General features: G+C 37.3%; 1 pseudogene; it reads right to left on the bottom strand.

Annotated features, from left to right (window-relative positions):
* Nucleotides 1–2,748: 2,748 nt before the first annotated feature.
* LOC132170886 (transcription termination factor MTERF2, chloroplastic-like) lies at nucleotides 2,749–6,378 on the bottom strand (annotated as a pseudogene).
* Between the last annotated feature and the right edge of the window lie 10,004 nt (nucleotides 6,379–16,382).

Below are 16,382 nucleotides of genomic sequence, written 5' to 3' on the forward strand. Positions count from 1 at the left end.
GAGAACTCCCCAACTATGTGGCACTTCCTTAAGCTCTACTAGGGTTTTGGGATTCTGACTGCCAATCTACGACAGCTTTTAATGTACTATAGCTTCATCTAAGGAATGGTCTTCACAGTACTCCTCAATATGAGAAAATTAAAATGTAGGGGTTTTATTTGAAATGCATTTAATTGATATCTTAATGAAGAAAAAAAAAATGTTCCCAAATTCTCGCTTTCTCTTTTTATTTTTCTTACTTTTCTTGCTTTCTATTTATATCTCAATGTTATTTTGTAAATTTTACACTCAATTTATGAAAAAGACGAGAGAGAGAGAGAGAGAGAGAGAGAGTTTCCAATCATTGTTTCTCAATAAAAAAAAATATAATACAATTCTTTTTTCTTTTCTTTTTTTGTTATAACAGTTCTTTTCAATTATATTAGTATTTTTTTTTTTATCTTTATCCTGTGGTTATGTTCTTCAATTTTCGTTCGTGTCCCTTATTTTTTTCTTTCTAAATTATATATTATTTGTATTCAAATTTATTACTTCTCTTTTGCAAATTTTACATTGAATTCGGGAAATTTTACAATTAAAACGTAGGAGTTTTATTTGTAATATATTTAATTGTCTTAATGAATAAAACAAAAGGTTTTCAAATTTTCTCTCTCTCTCTCTCTCTCTCTCTCACTATTTTTCTTTTTATATTCTCTTGATTTCTGTTTATATCCTCAATGTGAAACAATTAAAACGTTGGGGTTTTATTTGGAATCAATTTAATTGACTTCTTAATGAAGAAAATAAAAGGTTCCCAAATTCTCACTTTCTCTCTCTTTTCTTCTTCTCTTGCTTTCTATATTTTTTTACATGTCCACACAAGAGGGGGGATAGGTTATTCGAACTAGTGACCTTTGATTCATGAGGCGTATTCCTTAGCCGATTGAGCTACCTCTTAGGAACGTTTTGCTTTCTATTTATATCTCAATTTTATTTTGTAAATTTTACACTCAATTTATGAAAAAGAAGAGAGAGAGAGAGAGAGAGAGAGAGAAAAAAAAAAAAAGAGTTTCCGATCGTTGTTTCTCAATGAAAAATATACTACAATTATTATTATTATTATTTGTTATAACAATTCGTTTCAATTATATTAGTATTTTATTTTATTTTATTTTATTTATCTTTATCATGTGGTTATGTTCTTAAATTTTCGTTATGTCCCTTATATATATTTTTTTTCTATATTATATATTATATTTATTCAAATTAATTACTTCTCTTTTGAAAATTTAACATTAAATTCGGGAAATTTACAATTAAAACGTAGGGATTTTATTTGTAATATATTTAATTATCTTAATGAATAAAGTAAAAAGTTCCCAAATTTTCTCTTTCTCTCTCTATTTTTACTTTTATATTCTCTTTCTTTCTGTTTACATCCTACAATTAGAACGTAAGGCTTTTTGTTTCTCTTGCTTCCGGATATGAAGTCACAGATGCGTTGCAGATGAAGGAATTTTGTTGTCCCGATCATTGACGATCCAACAAGTCAAGCAGCAACCAATTCTATCGGACAAAGAAACTGAGTTCATGAAGAAAACCAAGGAGGCGTCAGGGTCTAACTCGAGGCTGAGTTATTTTCAAGAAGGGGAGACTAAAGTAGGACAGCCGAGTTAGAAAGGAAATCTCATCCGAGCATCTACACTACCGGTTGAGATTGTCTCTCTCACCCGAGCATCTACACCACCGGGTGAGATTTTCTCTCTCACCCAGGCACCTCCTAAACTGGGTGAACTTGAACCTCACCCGAGTAGTACTATGCACCAACAGGGCACTATTCACCACTCGGACATTGTTCAACCATGCACTATTCACCTAGACCGTGTTCACCAAAATAGTAATGTTCACCCGGGCACTACTCACCCGGGCACTATTCATCCGGGCATCACTATTCACCAGGGCATCACTGTTCACCCGGGCAAGACTTCTCTTCCACCTAGGGCACCCTTTGACCTGGGCATAACATCCAAGTGTCTTTACTCCCGAGCATAAACCGTCGGGAATCAAGTTTCTAACATCTGACAAAGCTGCCACCAGAAAAGGAATAATGTCAGTAATGGGCGACAATGTCAGAGCCACAACAGTGATGGGCGGCTGGGTCAGAGCCGAGAAGGCCGCAAAGTGATATCAGGATAAGAGCGTCAATGTCAGAACCATGGGCGGCAATGTCAAAGCCGGGGAGGCCGCAAAGGTGATGTCAGAGCATGACTTTAGGGCATCATGTCAAGGAATAATCTCAGAACCAGGAAAGGCCGCCAAGTTCGTGTTAGGGTCGGAATTAATGTCAGAACTAGGGTCAAACAGCCGCAAGGAATATTGTAAGAACCAACCCTGCCAACACCATGCACCAATGAGAAGCTTCTGCCGATTAAGGAGAATCAATGAGGAGCCAGTGCCAGATCCATGGAGCCAATGACAGGCTACCATTGTTAGGGCCAATCACGTTAGGGCCAAGATTATTTTAATATTTGTTTTAGAATAGTTTAATCTTTCCTTTCCTATAAATAGGACCCTTGTACAATTCATTTCATAACAACCAACTTGAATTTTGAATCAAATATATGAATTGAGAATTTTCTCTTCAAACTTCTCTGTGGAGAATTATCCTTCAACCTATGGGTTGTGTTGCACTCTGTGGATTGTGTTTTACTTTTCTTGGTGAGGAGACGAAGAAGCTCCTAACCTGTTGTTACAAAGTCTTCCACTACGTCAAATCCCATGGTAGTACTGGTACTTAACAAGAGGCTACCATGTGTCCTCAATGCCACAGCCCATCAAATGTGGTTTAAACGCTAGCAATTTGCCAACCTCCTCATTACAAAGGCCAAATTCCTTTAAATAACTAACCTGGTTAACACAAGCAGCATCTCACTTAATGTCTATGCAAATTGGTTAGTGATTAAGAACACGTCATATTGAAGTGAAATCAACGCACACAATCAGGATATGGTGAATGATTTCTAAAAAATTACTTCTGCCTCATGTTTCAATTGCTTTTGCTACTATAATCTACATAATAAAAAACGGATCCTATGAAACTCCAAAATTATCAAAATCGAATACCTTTTCATTCATCTCTTCCATAGTAACCTGGCCAAGTACCCTGGGATAATCGAAGACCATTGTTCCAAAATCCTTCTCATTCATACCCATATCCAAGTAGAACTGCACATGAGCTCTCACTTCCTCCAAGCTGTAAGACTACAAAGAGGGACACCGGCTCACGACATAACCGATCCAATCCCTCCTAACTCCATTGCACTCTAGATACTCGAAGATTTCATCCAACTCATCATTGTTGCGCTTCAAAATATTCTCGTCGGCTTTTGTGAGTGCAACCCCAAGAAACTCACCCTTCACACGAATTGACTTCAACCACTCTTATAGACTCAATTTTCCCCCTTGACATGCAAATCAGCTTCCCAATTTTCGGATACGACACTGAATTATGTTTCAACCACCTATACACAATTCAGGAAGCACAATTTAACATAATAATCCCTTTTTAACCCCCCATTTTCCACTTTGAATCACTAAATTCAAAAACACAAACCAATAACAACTTGGTATCAAATCAGAGCAATTGGGTTTCACAAAAATTCAACAACTCTACGCTACAACACCACAGATAGCATCACATAAACTAGATCACACAAACAACAAAACGTCACTAATTTAGCCTCTGTCCTTTTATCTTATAAGTGGCACTACATTCGAGTCCTGAATCACGGTCTTGGCCCTGAAATTGAACGTGGACTCAGAGAACTTAGGGAAGCGCTTCATGGCGGCGGTTTCAACCATAACATAGTCAATGAAAGGCCCCAACCTGTTCGTCAAATTGGTGGCGTAGGTGATTCCAAACTTGCCCTTTCCCATGGCCTCCTTGAAAATCTCAGCGGTGACCTTGCGCCGAATCTCGAGCGCACGCATTATAATCTTTTCCACGTCGTCGTCGTCGTCTTCAGGTTTGCCATGGAGCAGGGTTCGTAGAGGGGACAGAGAGGAGTTGACATCCGGGTCGCTCAGGGACTGGGCGTAGATAGAGCCCGGGAATTGTGGGGTGCGTTTGGTTGCAAGAGACAGCTGTAAAAGCTTGAGCTTTTCTTCTTCTTCTTGTTCATAGGATAGCGAAGATGGGGTTCGGGCGGAGGAGTAGTAGAGAGGGGTGTGGAGGGCGAAGGTGATAGTGGGATGGGCATGAAAGCATGTTATTTGCAATGGAATGGACACACACAGAATGCCGAATGGACACTGGCACGAGTTCCGAAGATAATACTCAACTTGTTTGGATCAGGATCCATCCCCAATTTTGACCATCTAAGCCGTTCCGTACATCAAGATCCCATAAGCCATAATAGTCTAGTGGTCAGGACATTGGACTCTGAATCCAGTAACGGGTTCAAATCTCGGTGTGACATTTTCTGGATCAATTCTTTCGTTTTTCTTTTTTTCTTCTTCTTCGTATTAATAAAGTTTTTCTTGGAAGAAATTTCTCAACTCATGTTATTAAATTAACTTGTATCTTAAAAACATATAAACACACATTTAGAGCATCTATTTCTCACATATTTATAAAAATGCGCAATGTAAAACTAGTTTACTATATATGTTAATTTATTACATTTTAATCCAATGATAGTTTTAGAAAGCCACATATAAGTGCGGAATAATGGGTCTCATATCCATAGGTAGTTTTTAAAACCATCATTGGATATAAGATGAATCTTTATTGCATTTTAATCCAGTGGTAATTTTAAAAGCTACCTATGAGTGTAAAAAAATTGGTGTAGGAAACTGAAAGTATATGTAACATTACTCTCTAAATATTTGATGCATCTAAGTATGGATCAACACTGACAAAGAGGCTTAATTACTACAAGATGATAGTTTGATGTATTTAAGTATTACACTAGTCAATTTATGAGACTAAATTAAAAATGGTTGTTAGTTCAAGATGTTAAAGAAACACCATGAAGCTACTGTATTTGCCAAAAAAAAACAAAAAAAGCTATTAAAGCGACATTGTCTCGTAAGAGCATCTCCAACAACATTTTTCATTTTACTACTCAAAATATAACTTTTTTTTCATTTTAGCTACTAGTTTTTCACTACACACTCCAACGAGAACATCTATTTTAACTATCTACTCTAATTAAATATTATTTTTCAGTATTATTTTATTAGTTTTTTATCATTTCCTTATATTTCCCATAAAAAGAGATAAAGAGAAAATGAGAGAGAAAAGATTAAAAAAAAATAATAAAAAATAATAAAATATAATAAAAAAAGAGAAAATATAATAAAATATTACTTACAAGTTGTTACAGTAACTTGTAAATATGAAAGTTCACTGTATCAGTAGTAGAAAAACCTTCTATTTTACAGTATTTGTTGGAGCAAGAAAAGTTAACAAAATAGTTAAAATTAATTAAAAAGCTAGTTTAGAAACACTGGAGATGCTCTAAGGCAATTTCCACAAGTATGTATGTATGTCTCATCGTGTATCTACCGTTATAGCTCCAAAAGCTACCACAAAATGTAAATGAAAGCCAAGCACAAGCTCCCGATAAAGTTTACTTCAATTCTATCACTAGCTAAAACTAGTTAATCTTTGAGGTGGTAAGAATTGAAGTAAAATTTCATTATGCATTCTTGGTTCTTACAACAAAACGCCAACATCCCTTGTAGCTCAATGAACATATAATCACTAAACATATAATCATCACTCCTAATAAAGTTTTTTTTGGGGAAAAATATAAAAAAGCCCCCCAAACTACCAACAATTTTCGATTTAGCCTCCTGATGCTCAAAAAGTGATAAAGTAGCCCCCCAAACTACCAAACTTTTGCATTTTGGCCACTCCGTTAGTCAAAACCATTAGTCTGGACGGAAACCACAAAATGATGCCATTTTATTAGGATTAAGTTATGAAAATGTCCTTGTATGATTTTTTTATTTTTTATTTTTTAAAAGCAGGAGCAAAACGGCGCCCTTTTGCTTAGGGTAATAGTTGTATATATTCTGCCCAGCAAGAGCAAAACGGCGCCGTCGAAGTTGCCCAGCAAGAATAGCCTCGGCTCCCACTCCCAATCCACCACTCCACGCCGCACAGTGGCGTCTTCGTGCGCCACCAAGTTGAGGTGGAGCAGATCAGCGCACCAACGTAGATCCTGAGACAGGACTTCGCTGACCGTCGTGATGGTCGGGATGCTCTGGATCGCGTTGCCGAAGTAGTAAGGGTCCATCCGCGGCTCCAGCCGGTGGCGACAGTTCACCGCCATCCGAAACGTCGTCGCTTTGCTCGCCTCCAACCTCCTCGCACATGTCACCGCGCGACATAGCTAAGCGCTGAGCGACTGGAATGACGAAATTTCAGCCATCCCTTTGGTCACGTTTTTCTTCAGTATATGAATATCCTCCAAGACAACCGTTATCTTACCGTTGTAAACTTCGTTACCGCCGTTAACAGTTTTCCAACTGTCGTTACACTGTTTTCCAAGTATCTCCACCGCTGACTGGTCAACAAGAACGTTGTTCGTTACTTTCTGCAGCTGATTACAGTTATTGGCTCTGAGTTTCAGCTTTAGAATCGCTTCCTTAGAGAAGTGAAAGATTCGCTCGCGCAGCGGCTTGTCACCGGTAAAAGTCACCTTGGGACCTCCGGGGGGAAATTGGAGCACTGCCGTTTTGCTCCCGCTGGGCGGAATATATACAACTATTACCCTAAACAAAAACGGCGCCATTTTGCTCCTGCTTTTTTTAAAAAAATAATAATAATAAAAAATAAAAATTAAAAATTAAAAAAAAAATCATACAAGGGCATTTTTGTAACTTAACCCTAATAAAACGGCGTCGTTTTGTGGTTTTCATCCAGACTAACGGAGTGGCAAAAATGAAAAAATTTGGTAGTTTGGAGGGCTACTTTATCACTTTTGGAACATCAGGAGGCTAAATCGAAAATGGTTGGTAGTTTGGGGGGCTTTTTTAAAATTTTTTCCTTTTTTTTTTTATAACTATATATATATCTTTTCTCCATAAACTACCACTTATTTGTTGTTTATCTCATTTAACTTTAGCTCAATGTAATTTGGATCCTATTTTGAAGTTTCAATGCCAATTTACTCCATCCATCTATTAATTAGCTGTTATAGGTTGGACATAAAAATATGTTAAATAACTAAATTGCACATTTATGAAAAAAAAAAAAAGTCAAATACTTTATTTCATTTTTTCCTTCTCATATATAGCAATACATATTCACCATGCTATTGAGAAAAACCTTTAAAACATTAGAATCAGAAAGTGCTTTCATTTTATTTACGGAGAAAATTAACAAAGTTGACCGACCTCATTATAATAGATCTGCATGTCTTCAAGTTTACCAATGTTCCCATTTCTTTTGTAAATAATATTTTTCCTCAGCATGATTGAGTGAATATATTCCATCATCTTGGGCTCGCCAAACGCAATTCAAATCAGGTTTACTTATGAATGGTCTCCATGTTTCACAATGATCGGAATCATTATTGAAAGCATAAAAGGTCGTAAATCCACCCGGCCACGACATGTTGCAAAAGTAGTCTATGTTCCCCCCAAGGTTCCCCCAAAAGAAGTTGACGTAAAACCCCAATTTCAATTGTAAACCCAAATAGATAAGCCGGAAGCCAAGATCTTGGTCTCCGGACTTAAAATGAACTTGTAGAGTATGATTTGATAACCCATTTTCAATTTGAACAACAAACCTTTGGGAGAACCAGCTGGCGTTGGTGATTAGCGGTTGACTCATGCACAAAGCCAAAACAAGCAAGAGTGCTAAATTACTCATTTTCTCTACTTCCATCGCTTGATTCATTTCCAATGCTTCAAATTTTGCTACTTTTTACATCCTTTAAATACCCACACGATTGTAAACAACTCATTCATTATACACTAAGAATTTAATGGCACATATGATAAACCGTTAAACACTATTAATGTTCTAAGGTTACTTACTCCTAATCCTTTTAAATTGTTGGTTATAATAGAAGTGGTTTCCATATGAATTAACTCTTCTTCTTTTTTTTTATCTTTTTGTTTTTTTATCTTTGGGATAAAGATAAAATATACTTTTTTGGTTATATTTTACAATTTCCGATGTTGTTTATTCAAATTAATTACTTCTCTTTTGTAAATTTTACATTAAATTTGGGAAATTTACAATTAAAATGTATGGATTTTATTTGTAATATATTTAATTATCTTAATGAAGGAAATAAAAGGTTCCCAAATTTTATCTTTCGCTCTCTATTTTTTTTTTTTTTTTTTTTACCTTCTCTTACTTTCTATTTATATCCTACAATTAGAACGTAGGAGTTTTATTTGGAATGTATTTAATTGATGCCTTAGTGAAGAAAATAAAATGTTCTCAAATTCTCTCTTTCTCTCTTTGTTTATTTTTCTTTTTTCTTCTATTGCTTTCTATTTATGTCTCAATGTTATTTTGTAAATTTTACAGTCAATTTAGGACAAAGACGAGAGAGAGAGAGAGAGAGAGTTTCCAATCATTGTTTCTCAATGAAAAAATATACTACAATTCTTTTCTTTTCCTTTTATTTCGCTAGAATCAATTCATTGGATGAGCTGGAGTAAAATGAGTTTGTCTAAGGCTCAAGGGGGCTTGGGCTTTCGAGACATTGCTAGTTTCAATAAAGCTCTCTTGAACAAGCAAATTTGGCGGCTATGGAAATCTCCAGACAGCTTAATTGCAAAGATTATGAAAGTTAAGTACTACCCGGAGTGCTCAGTTCTTGATGCTCCTTGTGGAAAAAAAAACCTTATTTTGCTTGGAGAGTTGGAAATGGGCACTCAATTCGCATTTGGCAAGATAGGTGGATTAAGTCCCTAACTACATATAGGGTGCTTTCTCCCCCGAGTGTTATTGACCCTGCTTCTACTGTGAGTGCACTGATTGACAACGATACAAAATGGTGGAATTCATCTTTGTTGGAACAATTATTTTCGAGAGAGGAGATGCTTGCTATCCAATCGATCCCGGTTAGCTCTATGGACCAAGAGGATACCCTTATGTGGAGGGGTACGGCCAAAGGGGTTTTTATGGTAAGGAGTGCATACCACCTACAAAGGGAGCGGGATATGGCACTTCAAGTGGAGGGGTCCTCAAATGCTTGAAACCACCCAATCTGGCGGTCCATTTGGCAGCTCCCAGTATCAAATGCTGAAAAGTACTTTCTTTGGCATGCATGCCAAGATATATTACCCACTAGAGTCAAGCTTTGCAATCGGAAGGTTCTCACAGATCCATCATGCCCGATCTGTGAGAGGGAACCTGAAACCATTTTTCACACCTTGGGGCAGTGCCCAGCAGCAGGTGATGTCTGGACTGCAAGGGGAACTATCTTCCAAAAAAGTTGGTTTGAGGGGCCGGAATTTTTCCAGATGATTGAGGGACTGTTTCGCAAATGTGACCAGGCGGAATTTGCCCAATTCGTGAGCATTGCAAGATGTATATGGCTCCGACGCAATGAAGTTATCCACGGTGGGTCTTTTTCCCATCCTAACACTACATCCAGCAAGCCACTCAGGCAACGGAGGTTTTTCTGTCTTTGTTGGGGGAGGGGAAGACTGCCCGGGAACCAGAATGTGACTCTTCAGTGCATAAATGGCAGGCACCCCCTCAGGGTTGGTTTAAAGCAAACTGGGATGCCAGTGTGGACAGAAACAAGGCGTGTATGGGACTTGGAGTAATTATCCGTGATCATCATGGGGCTATGTGGGTTGCTCGAAACCAGATACGTGCAGGTTGTTTGGATCCCACAGCAGCGGAAGGCACGGCTGCTTTGTTGGCCGTCTAGATGTGCGTTGAAATGGGTTTTTCAAAGGTCCAATTTGAGGGTGATGCGAAAAATATTATTGAAGCAATGAAATCTAGAGCACCAGACGACAGTGCCAAGGGCCAAATCACAGTAGACATTCGAACCACGTTACGGGATATTTTACATTGGGAGATGACTTATACACAAAGAGAGGCTAACCAGGTGGCTCATTTTTTAGCTAGTTCAGCTACTTTACACTCTATGAATAAGGTGTAGCTTTATGACCCACCATAATGTATGTGTGATTATCTGCAAGGAGATCTTTCTGCTTTGCCACTTTCAACATAAATACAAGGCACCAGCTTTTCTTCAAAAAAAAAAAAAATTGTTTTTAATTATATTAGTATTTGCATTTTCTTTTTTTGTTTTTTGTTTTTATTTTATATTTATCATGTGATTATGTTCTTCTAATTTATATGTTATTTTTATTCTAATTGATTACTGTTCTTTTGTAAATTTTATATTGAATTCGGGAAATAATAGTGAGAAATAGTTTCCTATCATTATTTTTAGTTAAATTATGTTGATGTTTATTCAGTAGTTTTTTTTTCCTATGTGTCCTAAAAGTAGTTCATGTTACATTATATAAGTTGTTATGTTATTTCATTCTTCATTTTTTTTTTTTTTTTTGGGGGTGGCTAAATATTAAAAAGCCCCCTAGGGTTTGAACTCTTTATTTTTTGCCCGTTAGGTTTTCATAAAAACGGAGATGGTACCTCGTTAAAATTCCGTTCAAAACTTAACGGAACGTCACGTCAGCACCAATCAAATGTCACAACGTGTCATATAATTAATTTTTTTTATTTTTTTAAATTAAAAATATTAAAAAATTATATTTTTTCAAAAATTAAAAATTAAAAATTTTGGGGTGGCTAGGCCCCAACCCCTTTGGCCATGGGGTGGTTGAGCCACCCCATCTGGCTGGTTGGGGGTGGTGAGCCCCAAACTGCATTCAAATGCAACCAAACCTCTGTCAAGTAAGTCATGGTTCTAAATAACATCAAGTTGCCATTAAGCATACCATCGCTTTTCTGCCAATTAACTCAGAGGACTGAATTTGCGATTTAGCAAGGCTCACAAGTAACCCACCTTCAAGGTTATTGAAAGACAAGTGCAAATTAATCAGACTCGTGAACACATCGGCCCTGAAAAATTCCGGTATCATGCCGGTAATATTGGCCGAATTTGCAGAGAAGTTCTGAAGCGCCGTAGCGTTTCGGAGGCTTTCCGGGATTTCCCAACCCGAAAGTGGGTTATTATCGATCTCAAAGGCTTGAAGCGAAGACATGCCAGCAAAGAAATCACTAGGAATGAAACTAAATTGGTTGTTACTATGCATAAGCACTTCCAACGAGCCTAGGCCGCTCAGGCTAGGAAGAGGGCCAAAAGGGGTGGCCAGCCTCCCACAAATGGCCAAGGGGGTGGCCGTAGCCCCAAAATTTTTAATTTTGTTTTTGAAAAAAATATAATTTTTTTAATTTTTTTTAAATAAAAAATTGATTATATGACACGTGGCGACATTTGATTGGTGCTGACGTGGTGTTTCGTTAAATTTTGAACGAAATTTTAACGGAGGTACCATCTTCGTCTTTATAAAAACAACAAGTTAATACAAAATATATCTCAAAGCCCAACCAGAGGGCCCACTCCAAATAAAAGGCTCACGGCTCACTAAATCACTAAAGAACTAAGCCCAAGCCCCTGAAATCTGGGCATGGACGCATAGTCATCGCCTAGTCCACTCCAAATCGTGCAGTTATGCACTTTATCATACTAGCCCAATAATCAAGGAAGCCCAACAATCTGAGGATAACCAATCAGATATCACTGACAAGGGTCCAAATGCATTAAGAGAGCACCACGTAAAACTTCCCAGAGATTATCATGGAGGAAATCGCTTAACCACTCCCACGTATCAAGGGAGTCGAGTGAGAGTCCCACAAGGACTCACCCACTCACTCACAGTCTCTATAAAAGGAGGAGCCAACCAACGATAAAAGGACGGTGAATTCTATCCTTGACTATTCCCAGCTTTTATTACTTTCTTTATTTCCTTTAAATTTATTTTACTCAAGTTTTTACTCAGGTGGCAGAGGTGGCACGACTGCCACACCCCCCCCCCCCCTTCGTGGTCTGTCACTGTTGATCCTTTTTTGTTCTTAGCAAGTCTTTGAAGTCCCGTTGCTATCAGGGTTGACAACTGTCTCTACAGTTGGCACCTTCTGTGGGGATGTGGATCATCCAAACGATCCAAAGTTCAAACAGGACAAAAGTCACGAATGGTAGCTACAAGATCCCAAGGCCATCTCAGAAATCCTCATAACATGATGAACGATTACATCACCCCTCCACACCAAACACGGAAACAATGAGGCTCCTACTGCAACAAAGCTTCGAGAATCAACACAAGCATAAGGATTCGGCAAACGCAAAAAAAAATCATTTTGAACAACCCGACGGACCTGAAGGGCCGTTCCTCACTTGACGGACCCGAAGGGCCGTTCCTTACCCAACAGACCTAAAGGGTTGTTCCTTGCCGACGGACCCGAAGGGCCATTCCTCACCTAACGGACCCGAAGGGCCGTTCCTCACCCAACAGACCCGAAGGGCTGTTCCTCACCCGACGGACTTGAAGGGTCGTTCCTCGCCAATGAACCTGAAGGGTCATTCCTCGCCAACGAACCTGAAGGGTCACCAGATAAACAAGATAAGTCCACATTAACTTATCTTCTTAAAAGTTAATTATGTTTGTTTGCAATTTATGGCATGGATGAATATCTGTGTTTTGATGAGCATATTCTAATAAAAAAATATATATACTTGAATATCAAGTCTGATATAAAACTGTGCCTTTGGTTGTGAAACAGCTCAATAAGTTTTCTGCATTTTTACAAGCACTTCACTCGAAAACAAATTGGAGCACAAACACTAATATTTTTATTACTGATTAGTGTCCTTGCAATTTTAAGAATAATACAATTTGTCAAACAAATGCATTTATGATGTAAAATGGAAGTTGAAAGTTCTATTCCTTCATATGTGTTTGACGGAAGTCAAAACAAAAATAAGAGGTCGTTGCTTTATTTTCTAACTAACATATGTGCATGCTATAACAGTGTAAGTGCAAATAAGGGCTTAATTTTCTTGCTTCTTATCTCACTGATTGAGAAATATCATTGATATTACTTGGATGCACATACTCTCTTTTGCCAAATTATTGCATATCAATAAAAATGGAAAGTTCGAGACTGCCGCACCAGGAAATGGGTCTATGAAAGTGTATGTTAATCTTAGTAAAAAGCAAGAGAAGTTTATACTTTGCATTCTCTTTCTTATTTGCTTACTCGTAGCAATTTTCAATTTATCGAGACAAATTTTTGGCAACATTCATATCTAGTCTGTTTAAAAAATATATATATTGACGGTAAAGAGATATACCCATATTTTGTCTTTTTAATTCATTGCCTTTAAAATCTTGAAAATAGCAAGAGTTCATATAAGAATGCATCTCTATCTTTCTGATCTATTGATTTTGCACAAAAAGAAAAAGCCCATTCCGTGGAACAAAAAATCAAGAGGTGACATAACATGTATGTTGACAATTTCACATGAAAGCTTTAATATGTGGTTGAATTGTTTGTGTATAAACACCAACAATGAAATCATGCAATTGCATATTTAATTTGTTAAATACCTACAAATTATTTAAATAAATGTCAAAATATATTATTCTTTTATGCATCTTTCGGCATTATGTCTTTTTATATGCAACATTTTTTATTAATTTTTCAGATTTAATTAATCACATGTCTATACATACTCATATATGCAAGCACTCAAACAAAAAAAATGTGTAAACAAAGATGCATAAATACACAAAAGGCAAAAAAAGGAAATACTCCCTAAAAAAGCTTATGCCCAAGTGCCGATAGCACTTGGGGCAAAAAATTTCGAGGTACTGCTTGGACCTAATAGCTCAAGCAAAATTTCGAATGGATAATCTCAAGCATTAAAACTCTAATAATGAAGCCCCAACTTCGAGAAGCAACAATGTTAGGGGACGGATACCTATTTTAGATCTAATTATATTGCTATGTCCTTGTAGTACTTATGTAAAATGCAGGATTTACATTCCAATTTGTCGGAAAGTGAGGTTATAATAAAAGCATCCGACTAAATAATTTTGGACGAGATGATCCGAAAGCCAAGGTTCCAAGACACAACGCCCAAGCATCAAAAAAGCTTGAAAAATGCGACCATCAAACTTGGATCAACCTGGATTATGGTTTAACCATATCTGAGCATACAAGCACTAGTGTTGCCATACATTTTTGCCTATTATAAAGCTTCTACAATAAATACTAGATCCAGTAACACTCTGCTCATGCCGACACATCTAATGTCCAACATGCCCATGAGCTCGTAACCAGAACAAAGACTTCATGGTCTCTACCCTTTCACTGGATTCTTGCTTCAGCAACAACAGATCTACGCCCTCCATAACAAAAATGTGTCCCTCGGTAGCAAATCTACACTCACCTTTGATCAACCTAGCTAATATGTTGAATGCTTCTCCCTCTTTTTCATATATATATATATATTTTCATTGGATCCCTGAGCATCCACAGAAAAATTTGGCCTTCTATTCAGCTGTCTTAAAACAGACTGATTCTGTCTCTTTCAAATCTATTCCTGATTGACTTAATCCTAATAAGATACTTTATCATAGTGTCTATTTCAAACGGATTATTTCTGAAAAGGAATGGGGCAACCATCCCTCTGTCACGAGATCCCTTAAAGGATTCTCGATTCCTTGTACCTATTATGATTATGTCGATGCCTGGTTTAAATTTTTACTTTATCAAACCTCTATTTTTGATCATTCTTGGTTTGTTAATTTCGATAAAAATTTTACCGGTGTCCTTCCCCTTTGGTTCGCCAGATGGTGGAACCAATTTGGTTTGATTCCAGATATCCTCCCCCTCTAGCTAGTTGAAGCTTTCCAACTATTTAAGAACAGCTACAAAGTTGATTCTTATGGTGCCAAGTTTCCAACTATTCTTTACTTTGTCAATAAATACAAAATTCCATGGATTCTGAAATGGAATTATCACCTGGCCGATGACAAGATTCAACGGCAATGGTTTATCAAATGGTGGGATAAATGCTCACTAACTGATGACATTGTCCTCTCTGTCAAAAGCATGTTTCAGGCCCTCAAGGCCCAGCCACTAACGGCTAAAGCCCCACTCCTTGTCACCCCTAGTGTATTTTCTTCTCCAAAAGAAGAAAAAGATGTTTCTCCTGTCTCTACCCCCTCATCCAGTTCTTTCAAGAAGAAATCTTCCAAAAAAGAGAAGATTAAAGCCCTTCTTGCTGCCCTTAATGATGATTCTGACAACGACGAAGAAGACGAAAAGTCAGCCTCGTCCCAAAAGAAGTCTCTCCTGAATCCCCTCCAGAATCCCTACTATGAGGATACTCAAGAATATTATCCTTATCCAGGGATTGAAGATTTGTAAAGGCCTCAGACGGCTCCTAAATTGGTCACTAACGACCACAAAGTCCGCAACAAAAGAATTGGAACTTTTCCTCTGACGGATCGTGTTTCAGTTCACTGTCCCTAACGACAGCAAAAGAAATTTGGTGATCTCAAACGGGTCACTGTTCAGATTGTCTTCGAAGTTACTGTGCAAAATCACTGTTCATTGTCCGGACGACACTGCGCAGGATTACTGTTCAGACGAACTGTTCATATTTTGTCTGCCGACACTATAGTACCGACAGCTACTGTTCAATCAGGCGACTTTCACTATTCAAGATTGGGAAAGACATCAAAATGAATAGGACCAACAAACAAGGAAGATTGAATCATTCCGAGTATACTGGTCTTAAATGTGTTATTTTTATATATGTGTACCCCTATTTTCTATTATCAACGGAACTACAATCTCTTGTTTGTTGCTGCACTGAACGGTGCACCTCACATAGACGCCCTCAATACAGTAATCATAAGGACCTGTTAGCCATCAATCATATATGGTGTAAAAAGAGCTTCTAGCTCCGCACTTTGTTCAAAGCATACTGATACAAAGCTTTGCCTTCACATTTACTCTGTTACAATAAAGGCGTAAAAATTAAATTATGATAAAAATATTGAATTCTAGCTTTATTAATATGTGAGGAGTTTGAAATCCAAATCACTCATTGTCACAGTTGTCCAAACCTCACTTTTAAATTTTGATTGCTTGACACACCCAACATATATGGAATCTTTTATCTACTAAAGCCTTGTGATGGCCACGCTTGAGTTTATGTGCCAATATCCACATGATTGTCTTTTTGTTTATTTACATGTGCAAAGAGTTTTGACTTTATACGTAAGTGTTTTTCTCATGGTATATCTTATTTTTTAATTTAAAAAAATAGCAAAATTAAAAATTAAAAAAGTTTTTGAAGCAATAACTTTTA

The sequence above is a fragment of the Corylus avellana genome, chromosome ca1 (assembly GCF_901000735.1).
Source record: "Corylus avellana chromosome ca1, CavTom2PMs-1.0".
In the NCBI taxonomy this organism is placed as follows: Eukaryota; Viridiplantae; Streptophyta; class Magnoliopsida; order Fagales; family Betulaceae; genus Corylus; species Corylus avellana.